Source organism: Ranitomeya imitator, chromosome 3, assembly GCF_032444005.1.
Source record: "Ranitomeya imitator isolate aRanImi1 chromosome 3, aRanImi1.pri, whole genome shotgun sequence".
Lineage (NCBI taxonomy): Eukaryota > Metazoa > Chordata > Amphibia > Anura > Dendrobatidae > Ranitomeya > Ranitomeya imitator.
The window spans coordinates 245,469,393-245,490,538 of NC_091284.1; positions in this window are offsets into that span (position 1 = coordinate 245,469,393).

Consider the following 21,146-nt stretch of genomic DNA (forward strand, 5'->3'; position numbering starts at 1 on the left):
GGTACATAACAATGTAACCCTATGGAAAACAGTCACTGCTGTGCACATGATCCGGAATTTCGTTTAAAAAGCCGCGCAGAATAGCTACGGCAAAAAAGAAGGAGCATGTCACTTCTTTTTCCTGAACCGCAGCGGTTCTGCACCCATAGACCTCCATTGTGAGGTCAAAACCGCAGTAAAACCCGCAGATCAAAAATATATCTGCGGGTTTTACTGCGATTTGATGTGCAGAACCGCTGCAGCAGGAAGTGCGGGGGAGCGGGCGGAAGTGCGTGGGCGGAGTGTGGCTGCCCCCCCGTGCTCCGATCCCGCCCCCCGTGCTCCGATGCCCCCCCCCCGTGCTCCAATGCCCCCCCCCCGTGCCCTAATCTCCCCCCCTTATACTTACCCGGCGTCCCGATGTCCGTCCGGCTGTCTTCTCCCTGGGCGCCGCCATCTTGCAAAATGGCGGGCGCATGCGCAGTGCGCCCGCCGAATCTGACGGCTGGCAGATTCGCTCCAAAGTGCATTTTGATCACTGAGATATAACCTATCTCAGTGATCAAAATAAAAAAATAGTAAATGACACCCCCCCCCCCCACTTTGTCACCCCCATTGGTAGGGACAATAAAAAAATTAAGAATTTTTTTTTTTTTTTTTCACTAAGGTTAGAATAGGGGTAGGGTTAGGGGTAGGGTTAGGGTTAGAAAACTGCATAAAAAAAAAGGATAAAAAAACTCATCAAAAAACGCATCAAAAAAGGACAAAAAAGGACCAAAAAAAGGACCTGCGTTTTCTGCCAAGAGCTGCAGTTTTTTAAAAAAACAGTCCTGAAAAAAAAAGGATGGAAATCCTGAACGTGTGAACATACCCTAAGTTCTATTGAGGTACAGATTGCATAAAAAAAAGTAAAAAATAAGAAATAAATTATTTTAGAATGGTTTTATCTGCTTTTATTAATTAATCCACGGTCTACCACAGTACTGGACCAAAAAGATAATATATTACATTATTGTAACAATCTTTAACATCTGGCATGTATCTATGTGTCCTCCATATCCATATGCTGCCCCCCGGTGGTACTTTGCTCTCATCACATGGAATCTAAATAAAATTAAAAAATGCAATATATGTTACATCACATTTTCCAAGTTCACATGGAATCTAAATAAAATTAAAAAATGCAATATATGTTACATCACATTTTCCAAGTTTCTAAATAAAATAAAAAAATGCAATATATGTTACATCACATTATAATAATTATAGGTCCCTTTGATTCAGTAATGTGATTACTTGCTTTTTAACTTGGAAAATGTGATGTAACATATATTGCATTTTTTAATTTTATTTAGATTCCATGTGATGAGAGCAAAGTACCACCGGGGGGCAGCATATGGATATGGAGGACACATAGATACATGCCAGATGTTAAAGATCGTTACAATAATGTAATATATTATCTTTTTGGTCCAGTAATGTGGTAGACCGTGGATTAATTAATAAAAGCAGATAAAACCATTCTAAAATAATTTATTTCTTATTTTTTACTTTTTTTATGCAATCTGTACCTCAATAGAACTTAAAGGCCAAGACATAGGTGCTGTCGCCTATTACAGGCTAGGCTTGGGGCATGCTAGCCTGAGAGGGTTAGCCTGCTACTAGGTATGGGACTGTATGACCCCCGGATTATGGCTTACTGCAGGTCAGATCTGGAGAGTCAGGGCGAATGTATGCACCTTTAATGTCCATATGGCATGAATATATGGAGATGGTATGCTCTAAAAGATGAGGACTTATTCAGAACAAATATGGTTATAGAGAGGCCGAAAACAGTACTGGTTATTACAGGTTATTGCCATGAATTACGAGTGCAGTATGTCCGTTTTGTGGAAGATTGACCTTCCAATGAAGTGTGCCACTACAAAGATGGCGGTATAGAGTGCCAATGCGCAGGCGCTGGCGCTGGTTGATTGGTCTACGGTCAGACACAGTATTGTGACGTAGCGGACATGCGCAGTTGCGCTTAGAGAACGCCGAACAATATGAAGACGTCCTCCATTACCAGGTAGCTGCTCCGGAGGTATGAGATGTGGAATATGAGATAAAGATTATGTCATATAAAAGCACAAACATGGGAAGTACTGTATGATGCACTTTGGCACTTTATAATCTTAATGAGTATGATCAATATGTAAATCATGAACACATGCACTGTTTCACTAATGGCTCATTAAGGCAAGTTATGGTTGGAAATGTATTTATATGCACTTGAACAGCTTACCCACTGCTTGAGAAAGGCTCATTTGGAGCCGAAACGTTGTGGTATAGACATGTGGGTCTAATAAACCCTGCGCATTTGATTAAGATGGAGTGCTGCCTGTTTTTCATTTGAATCTATGGACTAAGGAGAGCCGGTGGACGGGCTACCTGGAGGCTTTGCACCCAGAAGATAAGTAGAACGTTGTGCTGTTCCGTTTTTTCTACTATTATGGATAGATGTAGATAGATATATGGATAGTTAGGCTACTTTCACACATGTTTTTTTTCCGTCTGGCAGGATCCGGCGAATTTTTGAAAAAACGGATTAGTTGCAAATAGTGAAAAACTGATGCAACTGATCTGTTTTTTTTTTGAGAGAGTGAGAAACAGCTTTTTTGATGGATCCGGTGTACTGTATGTCTATATGTTCTGAATATGTGTACTGTTGTATGTGCTGTTGTATGTACTGTATGTATGTACCGTGTCATATGTTGTATGTACTATTGTATGTTCTGTATGTCATGTGTTATATGTACTGTATGTTGTATGTACCTGTCATATGCTGTATGTACTGTATGTGTGTGTGTTTTTTTATTTTTTACATTTAACACATTAGCCGGATGTTACGTGTTACGGAACCCCACAGCACCCAGTATATGTTGAGTTATATGTATGTATAATAGGTTCCATGTGAGATGCATCAGCCCACAGGCTGCGCTCCTTGGCAGAGGGGACAAGATATCCCCCTTCTGTCCTCCCCCCACCTTTGTAATTCCCACAGTAAATATCGGCAGGCTCCGGCCCCCTGCGGCTATTGTAATGTATGTCTGGCCTGCTGCTTTTCTATTGGTCCGCCCTCTGTATCTGTGTGATATATTCTGTGTCCTGTGAATAAAGTGTTGTCAGACTGGAAATACGTGGAGAAGCAGTGAGATTTTATATGCGCCCATGTAACCAAGCGATTCCAGCCAGCGTCCTTCATTCAGACTCCAGCCAAAGAAGAGTGGACCTCCTGAAACACGGGGTGGTACTAGAAGAGGTACCCCAGCTTGGCAGACCCCGTTACACTGGTGGCAGACAGCGGGATGTGATACCCCTTCTACAGGAGGAAAGGAATGAATGGAAAACAACTACCAGAAGTTAAAGAGGACTACATTAAAAGATCTGGTGGAAGCCCGAGGGTTAATCGCCAGCAACAAAACAAAAGTGGATTTGATAGCAGCCATCATGGAACACGACAGTGCAGTGCACCCCAATGTGAACGTGGAGGAGACTGAATTCCAGAGGGAGGTAAAGAACAGACTGGCGTTCTATGGCCCAAACCCTGCAGTAGAGATCATACGAGAGGTGATGGCTGATGTGCGTACTGATCTGAAGGAAAAGATGGCCGAGCGGACCAGGATAGAGCTAGCCAAGATGGAGATGGCAGAGAGGACCAAAGTGGAGCTGGCCAAGATGGAGATGGCAGAGCGGAGAGAGGAGAGTCAGCGAGCAGGGGGAGCTCTGGCCTCCGACCAGGTACCTTCAACAGTAAGCCACAAAAAGATCCAGTATAATGCCTTCCGACAGTTGGGGGAGGCAGAGGAAGACATTGATGGCTTTCTGCAGGACTTTGAGCGGTAGTGTGCCCTTCATCAAGTGAAGCCGGAGGAACGGGTTCAGATTCTGGCCAGCAAGCTGACAGGACGGGCAGCAGACGCCTATCGCACGGTATCTGATGAGGACTGTATGGACTATGAGCGGATCAAAGAAGTGATCTTGGTCCGATATGCGCTGACACCAGAGGCATACCGCCAAAAGTTCAGCGGACTTATAAAACGAGTAACCGATACCCACGCTGAATGGGCCTGTAAATTACTGCGGTCACTGCTACAGTGGGTACAAGGGAGCCAAGCAACCACTAAGCAGGACGTCCTCCAGCTGGTCTTGTTAGAATGATTCTTTAATGGACTAACCCCCGAGACACAGGAATGGCTTCGGGACAGGCTGCCAACGACTCTTGAGGAAGCCGCTCGTCTGGCCGATGAACATCATGATGCCAGGAGGCCTCAGTTGTCCGGATCAAAGATGGTCACTAGGGGTCCGCCCATGGACCTGGAGGGGCCCAAACCACCGAAGATTGTAGGGGGACCAGCTAGAAACCCGGCCTACCACAGTTCCTCTGGGGCGCGATGCCACACCTGCCGTCAGCTGGGCCACCTGCAAAGACAATGTCCCAACCGGACTCAGCATACCCAGTGGCCAAAGGCGGGAACAGCTACCTTCTTTCGGGCCACTGTACACTGCTACCAAGGCGAAGCTGACCCGGCATTGGGGGCTACAACTAACCAAGGGGTGGAAGAGATGGAGGAAGTGCTGCATGAAGTAGACTCCGTGCAGGCAGCTCGGGCAGATAATCGTCAACAGCATCGACAGGTCGTGTGGGTTAATGGGAAACGTATGCAGGGTATAAGAGATTCAGGGGCAACTTTGACCCTTGTGAAGCCTCATCTCGTCAGAGACCAAGAGAAGATGGACCGGACAGTGGCAGTCCGTGTAGCAGTGGAAGCCATACATCGACTGCCCACTGCCAGGATTCACCTGAACTGGGGAGTTGGGGATGGCCTTGTTGAGGTCGGCTTGATGGAGGATTTGCCTGCAGACGTCTTGCTGGGAAATGACTTGGGGCCCATGTTGTCTGCATTCTCGGTTGCCCCTCTGGCTGAGACATATCCTGTGACCACCCGGAGACAAGCTCGAGCTGCGGAGGTGGAATCACACTCAGAGGAGGCCCAGGTAAGACATCCCAGCTCTACACATATTCCCATAGCCAGACACATTTCTTGGGCCACCCCAGATGAATTTAAGAGGGAGTTACTTGAGGATCCTTCATTGGAGGGATATCGTGGGAAGGCACAGGAGGGGAGAGGGGTACTGGAAGGGGAACAGTTTGTATGGAAGCAGGGACTCCTCTACCGGATCACAGAGCAGCACCACACCGGGACGAGCCCCACTATAAAACGACAGCTGGTAGTTCCCAAGAAGTATAAGCAGGAGTTACTGCGAATCTCTCATGACATACCCTTGGCCAGGCACTTCGGCGTCAGTCGCACCAGGCATTGTCTGACACAAAACTTCTTTTGGCCGGGGGTAACCTATGATGTTTGTCAGTACTGCCAGACCTGTGACAGTTGCCAGCGCATTGGCAAGAGGGGAGATCGATGCAAGGCCAAATTATGCCCCCTCCCCATTGTGGAGGAACCATTTAGCCAAGTAGTGGTCAATCTGATAGGGCCATTAGCCAAACCCAGTCAGTCAGGGAAAAGTTATATATTGACAGTGGTAGATTATGCCACATGGTATCCAGAGGCGGTTGCATTACCTAACATACTGGCAGAGACGGTGGCGGCAATCCTGCTCCAGGTTTTCTCACGGGTTGGATTTCCCCAGGAGATTATCTCGGACCAGGTAGTGAAGAAAATAGCCGACACTACCTATAATGTCGCCGATTGTGACAACCCCAGGGTTATCCGCATGTTCCACGTGAAGATGCTGAAGCCCTACCGGGAGCGCCCTGAAGAGGTAGTGGCCATCTGTGCACCTGAAGCAGAGGATTTAGCCGAACTTCCCTTGCCTGATGTCTTAGGGGAAAGGACTCAGTCTAAAACATGGGACCAGGTACACTTGGGTGAAGACCTAGGCCCCCGGGAGAGACAGAAGGCGGAGGAGTTGTTGAGGCAGCGACAGAGGATGTTTTCGGGGAGACCAGGGTACACTCGTCTGGCACAACGCAAGGTTGAGACCCAGGATCAGACTCCCCTGCGACAACCCCCCTTCCACGTCCCTGAGTCTGTACGAGAAGGGATGCGACAAGAGATACAAGAGATGTTGCGTTTAGGGGGTCATTGAAGAGTCAGATAGTCCCTGGGCATCCCCCGTAGTGTTAGTGCCCAAGAAGGATGTGACTACACGGTTTTGTGTAGACTATCGTAAGCTCAATGAGAAAACAGTGATGGATGCATATCCCATGCCACATGTGGATGAGTTGTTAGACCGGCTGGGGGGGGCAAAGTATTTGACCACCATCGATCTATGCAAAGGCTACTGCCAGATTCCCCTTAGTCCTGACGCTATTCCCAAGTCGGCATTTGTCACCCCGTTCGGCTTATTCCAGTTTCGAGTTATGCCATTCGGGATGAAGAATGCCCCGGTGACCTTCCAGAGGCTGGCTGACCGGCTTCTGGATGGTCTCCAGGACTATGCTTGTGCCTACCTGGACGATATCGCCATCTACAGCGCGACATGGGAAGAGCATCTAAATCACAGAGACACTATTGGACAGGATCCACAAGGCCGGAATCACCCTGAACCCAAACAAGTGTCACGTGGGCAAAGCAGAGGTTTAGTATTTAGGGCATTGGGTGGGAAGTGGGAAACAGAGACCAGAACCAGCCAAGATTGAGGCCATAGCCAAATGGCCCACCCCACACACTAAAACCCAGGTCATGGTGTTTCTAGGGACAGCGGGGTATTACAGGATATTCGTTCCCAATTACAGCAGCGTAGCCAAGCCCCTCACTGATCTGACCCGTAAGAACCAAGCCCGCCAGGTAACCTGGATCCCAGAGTGTGAGGAAGCCTTCCGCCAGCTAAAGGACGCCCTCACCAATACCCCTGTATTGGCCGCACCCAATCCAACTAAACGTTTCCTTGTTCACACAGACACTTCTATGTTTGGATTGGGGGCAGTACTGAGCCAAGTCGGGCCGGACGGCCAAGAACACCCGGTAGCTTACCTGAGTAGGAAACTACTGCCCCTTGAAGTAAGCTATGCGGCCATCGAGAAGGAATGCCTGGCAGTAGTATGGGCACTCAAAAAGTTGCAACCATTTTTGTATGGACAAGTTTTCCCTCCTAACGGACCATAATCCCCTAGTCTTGCTTAATTGGGACTCCGGAGACAACGCCAGATTGCTGCGGTGGAGTTTAGCCCTACAACCTCTGGACTTCACCATCCACTACAGACCCGGCAAACAAAACGGTAATGCCGATGGACTAAGTCGACAAACGGAACTTGTACCAACCCCATAAACTTTGGTCATCCCCAAACCGATCCGTTAAGGATGACTGTGTATGCCGATTGCATTGCTGAAAAGGGGAGCCATGTTACGTGTTATGGAACCTCTCAGCACCCAGAATATGTTGTGCAGTTATATGTATGTATAATAGGTTCCATGTGAGATGCATGTCCCTAATGCATCAGCCCACAGGCTGCGCCCCTGGGCAGAGAGGACACGATATTCCCCTTTTGTCCGCCCCCCACCTTTGTAATTCCCACAGTAAATATCGGCAGGCTCCGGCCACCTGCGGCTATTGTAATGTATGTCTGGCCTGCCGCTTTTCTATTGGCCTGCCCTCTGTATCTGTGTGATATATTCTGTGTCCTGTGAGTAAAGTGTTGTCAGACTGGAAATACGTGGAGAAGCAGTGATCTTTTATATGCTCTCATGTAGCCAAGCAATCAATTCCAGCCAGCGTCCTTCATTCAGACTCCAGCCAAAGCAGAGTGGACCTCCGGAAACACGGGGTGGTACTGAAAGAGGTACCCCAGATTGGTAGACCCCGTTACACGTGTACATTATCAGCAGCTGACTGCCCCTATATATGGTGGCATACTGGGCTCTGCGCATTGGGGGATGCCTGCTCTCCTAAAACCATTCTGATGCACTATATCTATGAATTTTTTTGTATCTATTTCTGTATTTATTTATGTATTATTAATGGATATTTTGTATATCAAATAAAGCTTTACTATTTTTAAACCTATATACTCCTCTTTCTCTTTGCATAGTCTAATTATGGAGTGGGTTACTTTTGCCTTTGGCTTCGGGTTTCTTTTCACTATTTAGTGTAAAAATTCCCTTCCTGTATTCTGGTTCTGTTACAACAGTTTTGATCTGGCTTGCAAATCTCCTGGCCAACATTTAATCCATAGAGCTCTACGGGCTGCGTTAGAAAGGGCTGAAGATATGGCGGCTAATTTAACAGAATCTGCCGACGCGTCTGACAGAAAAGCTGCTGCCTCCTGAATTATAGGTAGGAAGGACAGGATCTCATTCCTGGGAGCCTTATTCTTGAGTTGATCCTCTAAGCAGTCAAGCCACACCATCAGTGACCGTGCTGAGCAGGTGGCTGCAATCGCTGGTCTTAGGGATCCTGCTGATGTTTCCCAAGCCCCTTAAGGCTATGTGCACACGCTGCGGTTTTTGCTGCGAATCCGCAGCGGTTTCCCTTGAGTTTTCAGTATAATGTAAACCTATGGGAAATGAAAACCACAGTGCACATGCTGCGGAAAAAAACATGCGGAAACGCAGCTGTTTACATTCCGCAGCATGTCAATTCTTTCTGCGGATTCCGCTGCGGGTTTACACCTCCTCCAATAGAAAACTGTAGGTGTAAACCCGCAGCAGAAACCGAAATAGAAACCGCGATAAATCCGCAGTAAAAAACGCAGCGGTTTTGAACTGCGGTTTTTCCAAATCTGCTGCGGAAAAATCCGCAGTCCTCCAGAATACGTGTGCACATACCCTTAAGGAAAAAGTCAGCCTTCCTAACTAGTGGATCTTTTAGATTTCCTAGATCTTCAAACAGAAGAGAGGTCCTTTTGCACACCTTGGCCACTACTGCGTCGAGTTTCGGAGCCTTGACCCAGCTTCCTCCTCGAATGGATATTTCCTCTTAAATGCTGGTGGAAGCGAACCTTTCCTTTTGGTTTTTTTCCACTCTTTTGTAATTAATGTATTTATCTTACCACCACCAGAAAAGACCTTCGGGATTTTCGATCTAGGCCTTTAAACATAATGTCCTGCATGGAGCATTCTGACTGGGTCTCCTCAATCCCCATTGTGTTGTTTACCGCTTTAACAATGTGGTTAATTCTGTCCAGCGGCAAGCAGGAGTGACCGGACTCGGTGTCTATAGATGAAGAGGATGACAGAAAGGAATCAGAGCTCAGTTCACCCGAGTCCGAACCCAAATCCGAAACTGGGGACCTAATATGTTTGCTTCTCCCGAGATCAGTTTTCAGGGACATGGATTTAATAGAACCTCTAACTTCCTGTCTAACCATATCCCTTAGAGTGGAAGTAAGGTCAGGGGCTTCTACCTCAATTAAGCGTTGTATGCAGGGTTTATGTAGCTTTCTGTCATGGCCATCTGGGAGTGGTTCCCCACATTCGGCACATTCCCTATGGTTGGCTTTGACGGAACATTTTCTCCCCTAATAAGGAGAGTGGGAATATAAGGAGGAACAGGAAATCACTAAGTGAACTTTCACGTAGATCACTTACCCAAACGTGCAGTGATTGGTACCGTAATCAGCGGGTTTTCCTTCTTAGCCGGCGATGTTTTACGGCTTGAGGACTTGATCTGCCTCGATTTTTGGGTATTCTTTTCTCCACCAGCGCGACTACTGCCACTAGATCACCGCTGGGATATAATTCGAGGCTCCTCAATGGGCTGAATCTGCTGATGCTACTTGTCAGGCAGTGGAGCTCCCTGATTCAGCGACTCCATCATCCAAATGAGTCAGAAGCACTCAGCAGTCGTCACACTCCTCATTAAATAGTGCTGCTACTGGCGGTCACATGTGCCGCTACTTAAGAGAAATTAATATTCTTGGATTCATTCATCATTTGACTATTTAATATTGAACGATATTCAAGCGGGACTAGACGAAGAAAACCCTAAAATCGTGAATCGTGTTAACCGAAACACATATCTACTATATAAAGCTGAATGTGTGTGTGTATGTGTGTATGTCCGGGATTGGCATCTGCACCGTTGCAGCTACAGCCACAAAATTTTGCACAGTCACACGTCTGGACCCCGAGAGCGTCATAGGCTATGTTGTGAGGTGAAATTTTAACCCCGCGCGTTCCAATTCACCAAACAATTTTGCCCCTATCTACATAATGGGGAAAAAGTGAAAGGAAAAGTGTTGGAGGCGTCGCAGCTACAGCCACAAAATTTTGCACAGTCACACGTCTGGACCCCGAGAGCGTCATAGGCTATGTTGTGAGGTGAAATTTTAACCCTGCGCTTTCCAATTCACCAAACAATTTTGCCCCTATCTACATAATGGGGAAAAGTGAAAGGAAAAGTGTTGGAGGCAAATTGACAGCTGCCAGATGTGAACAAGGGGGACTTAAAGAATGAGAGCGATGGCGCCAAAGAGTATATACCGTACAGTTGCTAAGGTGGGGCCCCGACATGGGATACTCACCACACACGGGGATATAAACACACACACAAAATGCGCCACACACTACCACGTGCTTGAACACATATACCACCCTCAGCACACATTTCACCACAAATACACCAACCTCGCCACATCAAAGTCAAAACACAAAAGTCGCCACTCAAAACTCGCCACGCGCAGAACTCCCCACATGCAAAAACTAGGCTCTTGCAAAACTCGCCACAAGTGCAAAATTCTGCTCATGAAAAACTCGCCACACGCAAAACTTGCACACGCGGAAAAATTGCCACATGCACAAAAGTTGCAACACATGCAAAAGTTGCCTCACACAAAACTTGCACATACTCAAAAGGCACCACACATAATACTCGCAACGCGCAAAACTCGCCATGCGCAAAACTTGCTGCACACAACTTGCTACACTAACCTGTCACATGTAACTCGACACACAAAAAGTTGCTACACGCATGTTGCTACACAAAACTCATCTCACAAAAGTCGCCACATGCATGTCGCCACACGCAACTCAACACACACAAATTGACAAACGAAACTCGCCCTAAAACACACACAAGTCTGGTATTATCCTTCAAAAATAAAAATCTGATTAATAAGCAGACAAACTACAAGAGCAACAAATGTACCATATAGGAAATACGGCAGCTGTCAGTCACATGACCTGTCTATTATGTGTATGTGTGAGCTAATATATACTGCCAGGGGGAGGGCTTCCTGTTGGCTGGGGATTTATCAGGCTGCCAATTTAGCTTACAAATACTGAGGTAAAAATACTGACCAAATAATGTGTGAACGAGGTCTAATACAGGAGGAGATGACATACAGATATATACTATGTACAGGGGAGATAACACACAGGTAAATACTATATAGAGGAGATGACATACAGGTACATACTATATACAGGAGGAGATGACATACAGGTATATACTATATACAGGAGGAGATGACACAGGTATATGCTATATACAGGAGATGACACAGATATATACTATATACAGGGGAGATGACACACAGGTATATACCATATACAGGAGGAGAGGACATACAGGTATATACTAGATATAGGAGATGACATACAGGTATATACTATATACAGGGGAGATGACATACAGGTATATACTATATACAGAGGAGACAACACAGCAGGTATACACTATATACAGGGGAGATGACATACAGGTATATACTATATACAGGAGATGACATACAGGTGTATACTATACAGTGGGGCAAAAAAGTATTTAGTCAGTCAGCAATAGTGCAAGTCCCACCACTTAAAAAGATGAGAGGCGTCTGTAATTTACATCATAGGTAGACCTCAACTATGGGAGACAAACTGAGAAAAAAAAATCCAGAAAATCACATTGTCTGTTTTTTTTATCTTTTTTTTGCATATTATGGTGGAAAATAAGTATTTGGTCAGAAACAAACAATCAAGATTTCTGGCTCTCACAGACCTGTAACTTCTTTAAGAGTCTCCTCTTTCCTCCACTCATTACCTGTAGTAATGGCACCTGTTTAAACTTGTTATCAGTATAAAAAGACACCTGTGCACACCCTCAAACAGTCTGACTCCAAACTCCACTATGGTGAAGACCAAAGAGCTGTCAAAGGACACCAGAAACAAAATTGTAGCCCTGCACCAGGCTGGGAAGACTGAATCTGCAATAGCCAACCAGCTTGGAGTGAAGAAATCAACAGTGGGAGCAATAATTAGAAAATGGAAGACATACAAGACCACTGATAATCTCCCTCGATCTGGGGCTCCACGCAAAATCCCACCCCGTGGGGTCAGAATGATCACAAGAACGGTGAGCAAAAATCCCAGAACCACGCGGGGGGACCTAGTGAATGAACTGCAGAGAGCTGGGACCAATGTAACAAGGCCTACCATAAGTAACACACTACGCCACCATGGACTCAGATCCTGCAGTGCCAGACGTGTCCCACTGCTAAAGCCAGTACATGTCCGGGCCCGTCTGAAGTTTGCTAGAGAGCATATGGATGATCCAGAGGAGTTTTGGGAGAATGTCCTATGGTCTGATGAAACCAAACTGGAACTGTTTGGTAGAAACACAACTTGTCGTGTTTGGAGGAAAAAGAATACTGAGTTGCATCCATCAAACACCATACCTACTGTAAAGCATGGTGGTGGAAACATCATGCTTTGGGGCTGTTTCTCTGCAAAGGGGCCAGGACGACTGATCCGGGTACATGAAAGAATGAATGGGGCCATGTATCGTGAGATTTTGAGTGCACACCTCCTTCCATCAGCAAGGGCATTGAAGATGAAACGTGGCTAGGTCTTTCAACATGACAATGATCCAAAGCACACCGCCAGGGCAATGAAGGAGTGGCTTCGTAAGAAGCATTTCAAGGTCCTGGAGTGGGCTAGCCAGTCTCCAGATCTCAACCCTATAGAAAACCTTTGGAGGGAGTTGAAAGTCCGTGTTGCCAAGCGAAAAGCCAAAAACATCACTGCTCTAGAGGAGATCTGCATGGAGGAATGGGCCAACATACCAACAACAGTGTGTGGCAACCTTGTGAAGACTTACAGAAAACGTTTGACCTCTGTCATTGCCAACAAAGGATATATTACAAAGTATTGAGATGAAATTTTGTTTCTGACCAAATACTTATTTTCCACCATAATATGCAAATAAATTGTTAAAAAAAACAGACAATGATTTTCTGGATTTTTTTTTCTCAGTTTGTCTCCCATAGTTGAGGTCTCCCTATGATGTAAATTACAGACGCCTCTCATCTTTTTAAGTGGTGGAACTTGCACTATTGCTGACTGACAATACTTTTTTGCCCCACTGTATATAAGGGAGATGACAAACATGTATATACTGAGGTGAAAATGAGAGGTGTGAGGTGAAAATGAAAAGGTGTGAGTGCAAAATGAGAGGACTGAGGGAAAATAGTGGAGTGATCAGAAAATGACAGATGTGAGGTCGAAATGACAAGTGTTAGGGGGAATGAGAGGTGTGAGGGAGAAAATGAGAGATGTGAGGGGGAAAATGAAAGATGTGATGGGGAAAATGAGAGGCGTGATGGGAAAATAAGAGAAGTGAGGTGCTATAACCAAACACAGATATTTACTATGCCCAGGCAACTCCGGGCTCTTCAGCTAGTATATATATATATATATATATATATATATATATATATATATATATATATATATATATATATATATATATATATATATATACACACACACACAGTTAGGTCCATATATGTTTGGACAGAGACAACCTTTTTACTAATTCTGGTTATAGACATTACCACAATGAATTTTAAACAAAACAATTCAGATGTACGTAGTTGAAGTTCAGACTTTCAACTTTTATTTGAGGGTATCCACATTAAAATTGGATGAAGGGTTTAGGAGTTTCAGCTCCTTGACATGTGCCACCCTGTTTTTAAAGGGACCAAAAGTAATTGGACAGATTCAATAATTTTAAATAAAATGTTCATTTCTAATACTTGGTTGAAAACCCTTTGTTGGCAATGACTGCCTGAAGTCTTGAACTCATGGACATCACCAGACGCTGTGTTTTCTCCTTTTTGATGCTCTGCCAGGCCTTCACTGTGGTGGTTTTCAGTTGCTGTTTGTTCGTGGGCCTTTCTGTCTGAAGTTTAGTCTTTAACAAGTGAAATGCATGCTCAATTGGGTTCAGATCAGGTGACTGACTTGGCCATTCAAGAATATTCCACTTCTTTGTTTTAATAAACTCCTGGGTTGCTTTGGCTTTATGTTTTGGGTCATTGTCCATCTGTAGTATGAAACTATGACCAATCAGTTTTGCTGCATTTGGCTGGATCTGAGCACACAGTATGTCTCTGAATCCCCCAGAATTCATTCAGCTGCTTCTGTCCTGTGTCACATCATCAATAAACACAAGTGACCCAGTGCCACTGGCAGCCCTGCATGCCCAAGTCATCACACTGCCTCTGCCATGTTTTACAGATGATGTGGTATGCTTTGGATTATGAGCTGTACCACGCCTTCGCCATACTTTTCTCTTTCCATCATTCTGGTAGAGGTTGATCTTGGTTTCATCTGTCCAAAGAATGTTCTTCCAGAACTGTGCTGTGTTGGCTTTTTTTAGATGTTTTTTTTTTAGCAAAGTCCAGTCTAGCCTATTTATTCTTGATGCTTATGAGTGGCTTGCACCGTGCCGTGAACCCTCTGTATTTACTTTCATGCAGTCTTCTCTTTATGGTTGATTTGGATATTGATACGCCGACCTCCTGGAGAGTGTTGTTCACTTGGTTGGCTGTTGTGAAGGGGTTTCTCTTCACCATGGAGATTATTCTGCGATCATCCACCACTGTTGTCTTCTGTGGGCGCCCAGGTCTTTTTGCATTGATGAGTTCACCAGAGCTTTCTTTCTTTCTCAGGATGTACCAAACTGTAGATTTTGCCACTCCTAATATTGCAGCAATTTCTCGGATGGGTTTTTCTGTTTTCGCAGCTTAAGGATGGCTTGTTTCACCTGCATGGAGAGCTCCTTTGACCTCATGTTTACTTCACAGCAAACCCTTCCAAATGCAAGCACCACCCCCCAAATCAACTCCAGGCCTTTTATCTGCTTAATTGAGAATGACATAACAAAGGGATTGCCCACACCTGTCCATGAAATAGCCTTGGAGTCAATTGTCCAATTACTTTTGGTCCCTTTAAAAACAGGGTGGCACATGTTAAGGAGCTGAAACTCCTAAACCCTTCATCCAATTTTAATGTGGATACCCTCAAATGAAAGCTGAAATTCTGAACTTCAACTGCATCTGAATTGTTTTGTTTAAAATTCATTGTGGTAATGTCTATGGCCAAAATTAGAAAAATGTTGTCTCTGTCCAAATATATATGGACCTAACTGTATATGTATATATATATATATATATATATATATATATATATACAGTGGGGCAAAAAAGTATTTAGTCAGTCAGCAATAGTACAAGTTCCACCACTTAAAAAGATGAGAGGCGTCTGTAATTTACATCATAGGTAGACCTCAACTATGGGAGACAAACTGAGAAAATAAAATCTAGAAAATCACATTGTCTGTTTTTTTAACATTTTATTTGCATATTATGGTGGAAAATAAGTATTTGGTCAGAAACAAAATTTCATCTCAATACTTTGTAATATATCCTTTGTTGGCAATGACAGAGGTCAAACGTTTTCTGTAAGTCTTCACAAGGTTGCCACACACTGTTGTTGGTATGTTGGCCCATTCCTCCATGCAGATCTCCTCTAGAGCAGTGATGTTTTTGGCTTTTCGCTTGGCAACACGGACTTTCAACTCCCTCCAAAGGTTTTCTATAGGGTTGAGATCTGGAGACTGGCTAGGCCACTCCAGGACCTTGAAATGCTTCTTACGAAGCTACTCCTTCATTGCCCTGGCGGTGTGCTTTGGATCATTGTCATGTTGAAAGACCCAGCCACGTTTCATTTTCAATGCCCTTGCTGATGGAAGGAGGTTTGCACTCAAAATCTCACGATACATGGCCCCATTCATTCTTTCATGTACCCGGATCAGTCGTCCTGGCCCCTTTGCAGAGAAACAGCCCCAAAGCATGATGTTTCCACCACCATGCTTTACAGTAGGTATGGTGTTTGATGGATGCAACTCAGTATTCTTTTTCCTCCAAACACGACAAGTTGTGTTTCTACCAAACAGTTCCAGTTTGGTTTCATCAGACCATAGGACATTCTCCCAAAACTCCTCTGGATCATCCAAATGCTCCCTAGCAAACTTCAGACGGGCCCGGACATGTACTGGCTTAAGCAGTGGGACACGTCTGGCACTGCAGGATCTGAGTCCATGGTGGCGTAGTGTGTTACTTATGGTAGGCCTTGTTACATTGGTCCCAGCTCTCTGCAGTTCATTCACTAGGTCCCCCCGCGTGGTTCTGGGATTTTTGCTCACCGTTCTTGTGATCATTCTGACCCCACGGGGTGGGATTTTGCGTGGAGCCCCAGATCGAGGGAGATTATCAGCGGTCTTGTATGTCTTCCATTTTCTAATTATTGCTCCCACTGTTGATTTCTTCACTCCAAGCTGGTTGGCTATTGCAGATTCAGTCTTCCCAGCCTGGTGCAGGGCTACAATTTTGTTTCTGGTGTCCTTTGACAGCTCTTTGGTCTTCACCATAGTGGAGTTTGGAGTCAGACTGTTTGAGGGTGTGCACAGGTGTCTTTTTATACTGATAACAAGTTTAAACAGGTGCCATTACTACAGGTAATGAGTGGAGGAAAGAGGAGACTCTTAAAGAAGAAGTTACAGGTCTGTGAGAGCCAGAAATCTTGATTGTTTGTTTCTGACCAAATACTTATTTTCCACCATAATATGCAAAAAAAATGATTAAAAAACAGACAATGTGATTTTCTGGATTTTTTTTTCTCAGTTTGTCTCCCATAGTTGAGGTCTACCTATGATGTAAATTACAGACGCCTCTCATCTTTTTAAGTGGTGGAACTTGCACTATTGCTGACTGACTAAATACTTTTTTGCCCCACTGTATATATATATATATATATATATATATATATATATATATATATACACATACATACATACATACACACTTCGTAAGTTTATACACCACTCCAATGTCAGGAATAGATAGTATGTGAAAATACAGTATATACCGCTCAGGAAAACACTTTACTTTCAGAGATAATCTCCATATTCATACTAAATAACGGCACAGATCTTCCAGACATTATGATTGCACACATCCCTAGTCTTTATAACGATATTGCACTCATTCCTTGACAGACCGCAGCATGGCCATTAGTTAGAAGCTGCTATTGATCTTTGCAGCAGGTGAGTTTCCCTGAGTGGTACATATTGGGACGTCTGAAAACGGAGTTTAGTCTAGGACAATTTGTCTGCACTACTAATTAACAGCTGTTACAATACCAAACTAGGGCAGTCCCTATAGGAGAAAAAAAAACACAAATTATACTGTATTTTCACATACTATCTATTCCTGACACTGGAGTGGCGTAAAAACTTATGAAGTATATAGTTTGAGGTCTGAGATTTGCCAATATGTGGCTGGTTTTCTGACTGCTTCGGATAACATGATACATGATTTTTTTTTTTTTTTGTCTACTCTTGCTTGAAAATAGGTCAATATTAAATAGTCTCCTGATGAGTCGCCTTTGGTGAGGACAATGAAACCCGTAGAAATGAGAGGCTTGGAGAGTGAGTGTGTATACATCTCCTCACCCTATATACTGAACCGTGGGGTACACGTTTTTTCTGTTAGTCACCTACTGACTAACCTTCAGAGGGTGAATTATGGGTATAGTTTTACATTTGGAATTAATAAAGTTTAGTTTTATCCTTTTGTCAGCAAACATGAGGAATGACAAGAGACAAACCATATAAGATTACATTTTGGTTAACCCCTTAACGACCGCCGATACGCCTTTTAACGGCGGCCGCTAAGGGTACTTAAACCACAGCGCCGTTAATTAATGGCGCTGTGGAAAAAGTAAATAGCGCCCCCCAGAGTCGGATTTTCTCCGGGGTCTCGGCTGCCGGGGGTAGCAGAGACCCCAGAGAACATGATTCGGGGGGTTTTTTACCGACCCCGCATTTGCGATAGCCGGTAATTAACCGTTTACCGGCGATCGCAAAAAAACAAAACAAAAACGCAATTTCTTTTTAATTTCTCTGTCCTCCGATGTGATCGCACATCAGAGGACAGAGAAAAGGGGTCCCAGATAGCCCCCCGATACTCACCTGTCTCCCCCGGTGCTCCTCGTGGCTCCCGATGGGCGCTGCCATCTTCAAAATGGCGGGCGCATGCGCAGTGCGCCCGCCGGCCGGCACCGGGAGAGTCTTTGGGGTCTCAGCTGCCGGGGGTAGCCGAGACCCCAAAGAACATGATCGGGGTCGGTTTTACCGACCCCTGTTTTGCGATCGCCGGTAATTAACTGTTTACCGGCAACCGCAAAAAAAAAAAAAGCAAAGTGTAATTCTCTGTCCTCTGATGTGATCGCACATCAGAGGACAGAGAAATAGGGGGATTCGGGGACCCTATCATACTCACCGGTGTCCCTGGGTCCTCCTGCTGCTCCTCCTGGCTGCCGGGGAAAAGAAAATGGTGAGCGCATGCGAAGTGCGCCCGCCATCTATCTCCATCTGCCGGCCGGCAGGAAAAGAGCAGTTGGAGCTAAAATTAGAGTTAGAGCTAGGGTTAGGGCTAGGGTTCGGGCTAAATTTAGGGTTAGGGTTGGGGCTAAATTCAGGGTTAGGGTTGGGGCTAAATTTAGGGTTAGGGTTGGGGCTAAATTTAGGGTTAGGTGTTATGAAAGGTAATTCAGTACCACAATGGACATAGAGATCAGCGCACATACAGTGACCTGGCAATAACCCAAAAAACAAGAACGAGCTCTGAGACGTGGGAACTCTGTTGACCGCAATCCCTAATCCTCTCCAACCACACTAAAGGCAGCCGTGGATTGCGCCTAACGCTCCCTATGCAACTCGGCACGGCCTGAGAAACTAGCTAGCCTGAAGATAGAAAATAAGCCTACCTTGCCTCAGAGAAATCTCCCCAAGGGAAAAGGCAGCCCCCACATATAATGACTGTGAGTTAAGATGAAAAGACAAACGAAGAGATGAAATAGATTTAGCAAAGCGAGGCCCAACTTTCTGAACAGAGCGAGGATAGGAAAGGTAACTTTGCGGTCAACACAAAACCCTACAAAAACCACGCAAAGGGGGCAAAAAGACCCTCCGTACCGAACTAACGGCATGGAGGTACACCCTCTGCGTCCCAGAGCTTCCAGCAAGCAGGAAAAAACAAATAGACAAGCTGGACAGAAAAAAACAGCAAACAAAAGGCAACGAATAAATTAGCTATGCAGAGCAGCAGGCCACAGGAACGATCCAGGAGGAGACAGGTCCAATACTAGAACATTGACTGGAGGCCAGGATCAAAGCACTAGGTGGAGTTAAATAGAGCAGCACCTAACGACTTCACCTTATCACCTGAGGAAGGAAACTCAGAAGCCGCGGTACCACTTTCCTCCACCAACGGAAGCTCACAGAGAGAATCAGCCGAAGTACCACTTGTGACCACAAGAGGGAGCTCTGCCACAGAATTCACAACAGTTAGGCTTCTTTCACACTTACGTCGGTACGGGGCCGTCACAATGCGTCGGCCCAACATACCGACGCACGTTGTGAAAATTGTGCACAACGTGGGCAGCGGATGTAGTTTTTCAACGCATCCGCTGCCCAATCTATGTCCTGGGGAGGAGGGGGCGGAGTTACGGCCACACATGCGCGGTCAGAAATGGCAATCGCGACGTACAAAAAAACATTACATTGAACATTTTTTGTGCCGATGGTCCGCCAAAACACAACTGATCCAGTGCATGATGGACGCGACGTGTGGCCATCCGTCACGATCCGTCGGCAATACAAGTCTATGGGCAAAAAACGCATCCTGCGGGCACATTTGCAGGATCCGTTTTTTGTCCAAAACGATGGATTGCGACGGATGCCAAACGACGCAAGTGTGAAAGTAGCCTTAGGGCTAGGGTTAGGGTTGGGATTAGGGTTTGGATTAGGGTTGGTATTAGGGTTAGGGTTGGCATTAGGGTTACGCTTGGGATTAGGGTTAGGTTTGGGATTAGGGTTAAGGTTAGGGTTGTGATTAGGGGTGTATTGGGATTAGGGTTAGGGTTGAGATTAGGGGTGTGTTGGATTTAGGGTTTTGATTAGGGTTATGGTTAGGGTTGACATTAGGGTTGTTTTGGGGTAAGGGTTGTGATTATGGTTAGGGTTAGTGATTAGGATTATGGATCGGGTTGGGATTAGGGTTAGGGGTGTGTTGGGGTTAGGGTTGGAGCTAGAATTGGGGGGTTTCCACTGTTTAGGTACATCAGGGGGTCTCCAAACACGACAGCCAATTTTGCTCTCAAAAAGACAAATGGTGCTCCCTCCCTTCTGAGCTCTGCCGTGCGCCCAAACAGTGGGTTACCCCCACATATGGGGCATCAGCGTACTCGGGATAAATTGGACAACAACTTTTGGGGTCCAATTTCTCCTGTTACCCTTGTGAAAATTAAAACTTGGGCTACAAAATCTTTTTTGTGAAAAAAACAAATATTTTTTTATTTTCACGACTCTGCATTCTAAACTTCTGTGAAGCACTTGGGCATTCAAAGTTCTCACCACACATCTAGATAAGTTCCTTGGGGGGTCTAGTTTCCAAAATGGGGTCACTTGTGGAGGGTTTCTACTGTTTAGGTACATCAGGGGCTCTGCAAACGCAACATAACGCCCGCAGACCATTCTATCAAAGTCTGCATTCCAAAACGGCGCTCCTTCCTTCCGAGCTCTGCCGTGCGCCCAAACAGTGGTTTACCCCCACATATGGGGTACCAGCATACTCAGGACAAATTGGACAACTTTTGGGGTCAGATTTCTCTTGTTACCCTTGTGAAAATAAAAACTTGGGGGCTAAAAATATTTTTTTTCCACAAAAAAGATTTTTTTATTTTCACGACTCTGCATTCTAAACTTCTGTGAAGCACTTGGGCATTCAAAGTTCTCACCACACATCTAGATAAGTTCCATGGGGGGTCTAGTTTCCAAAA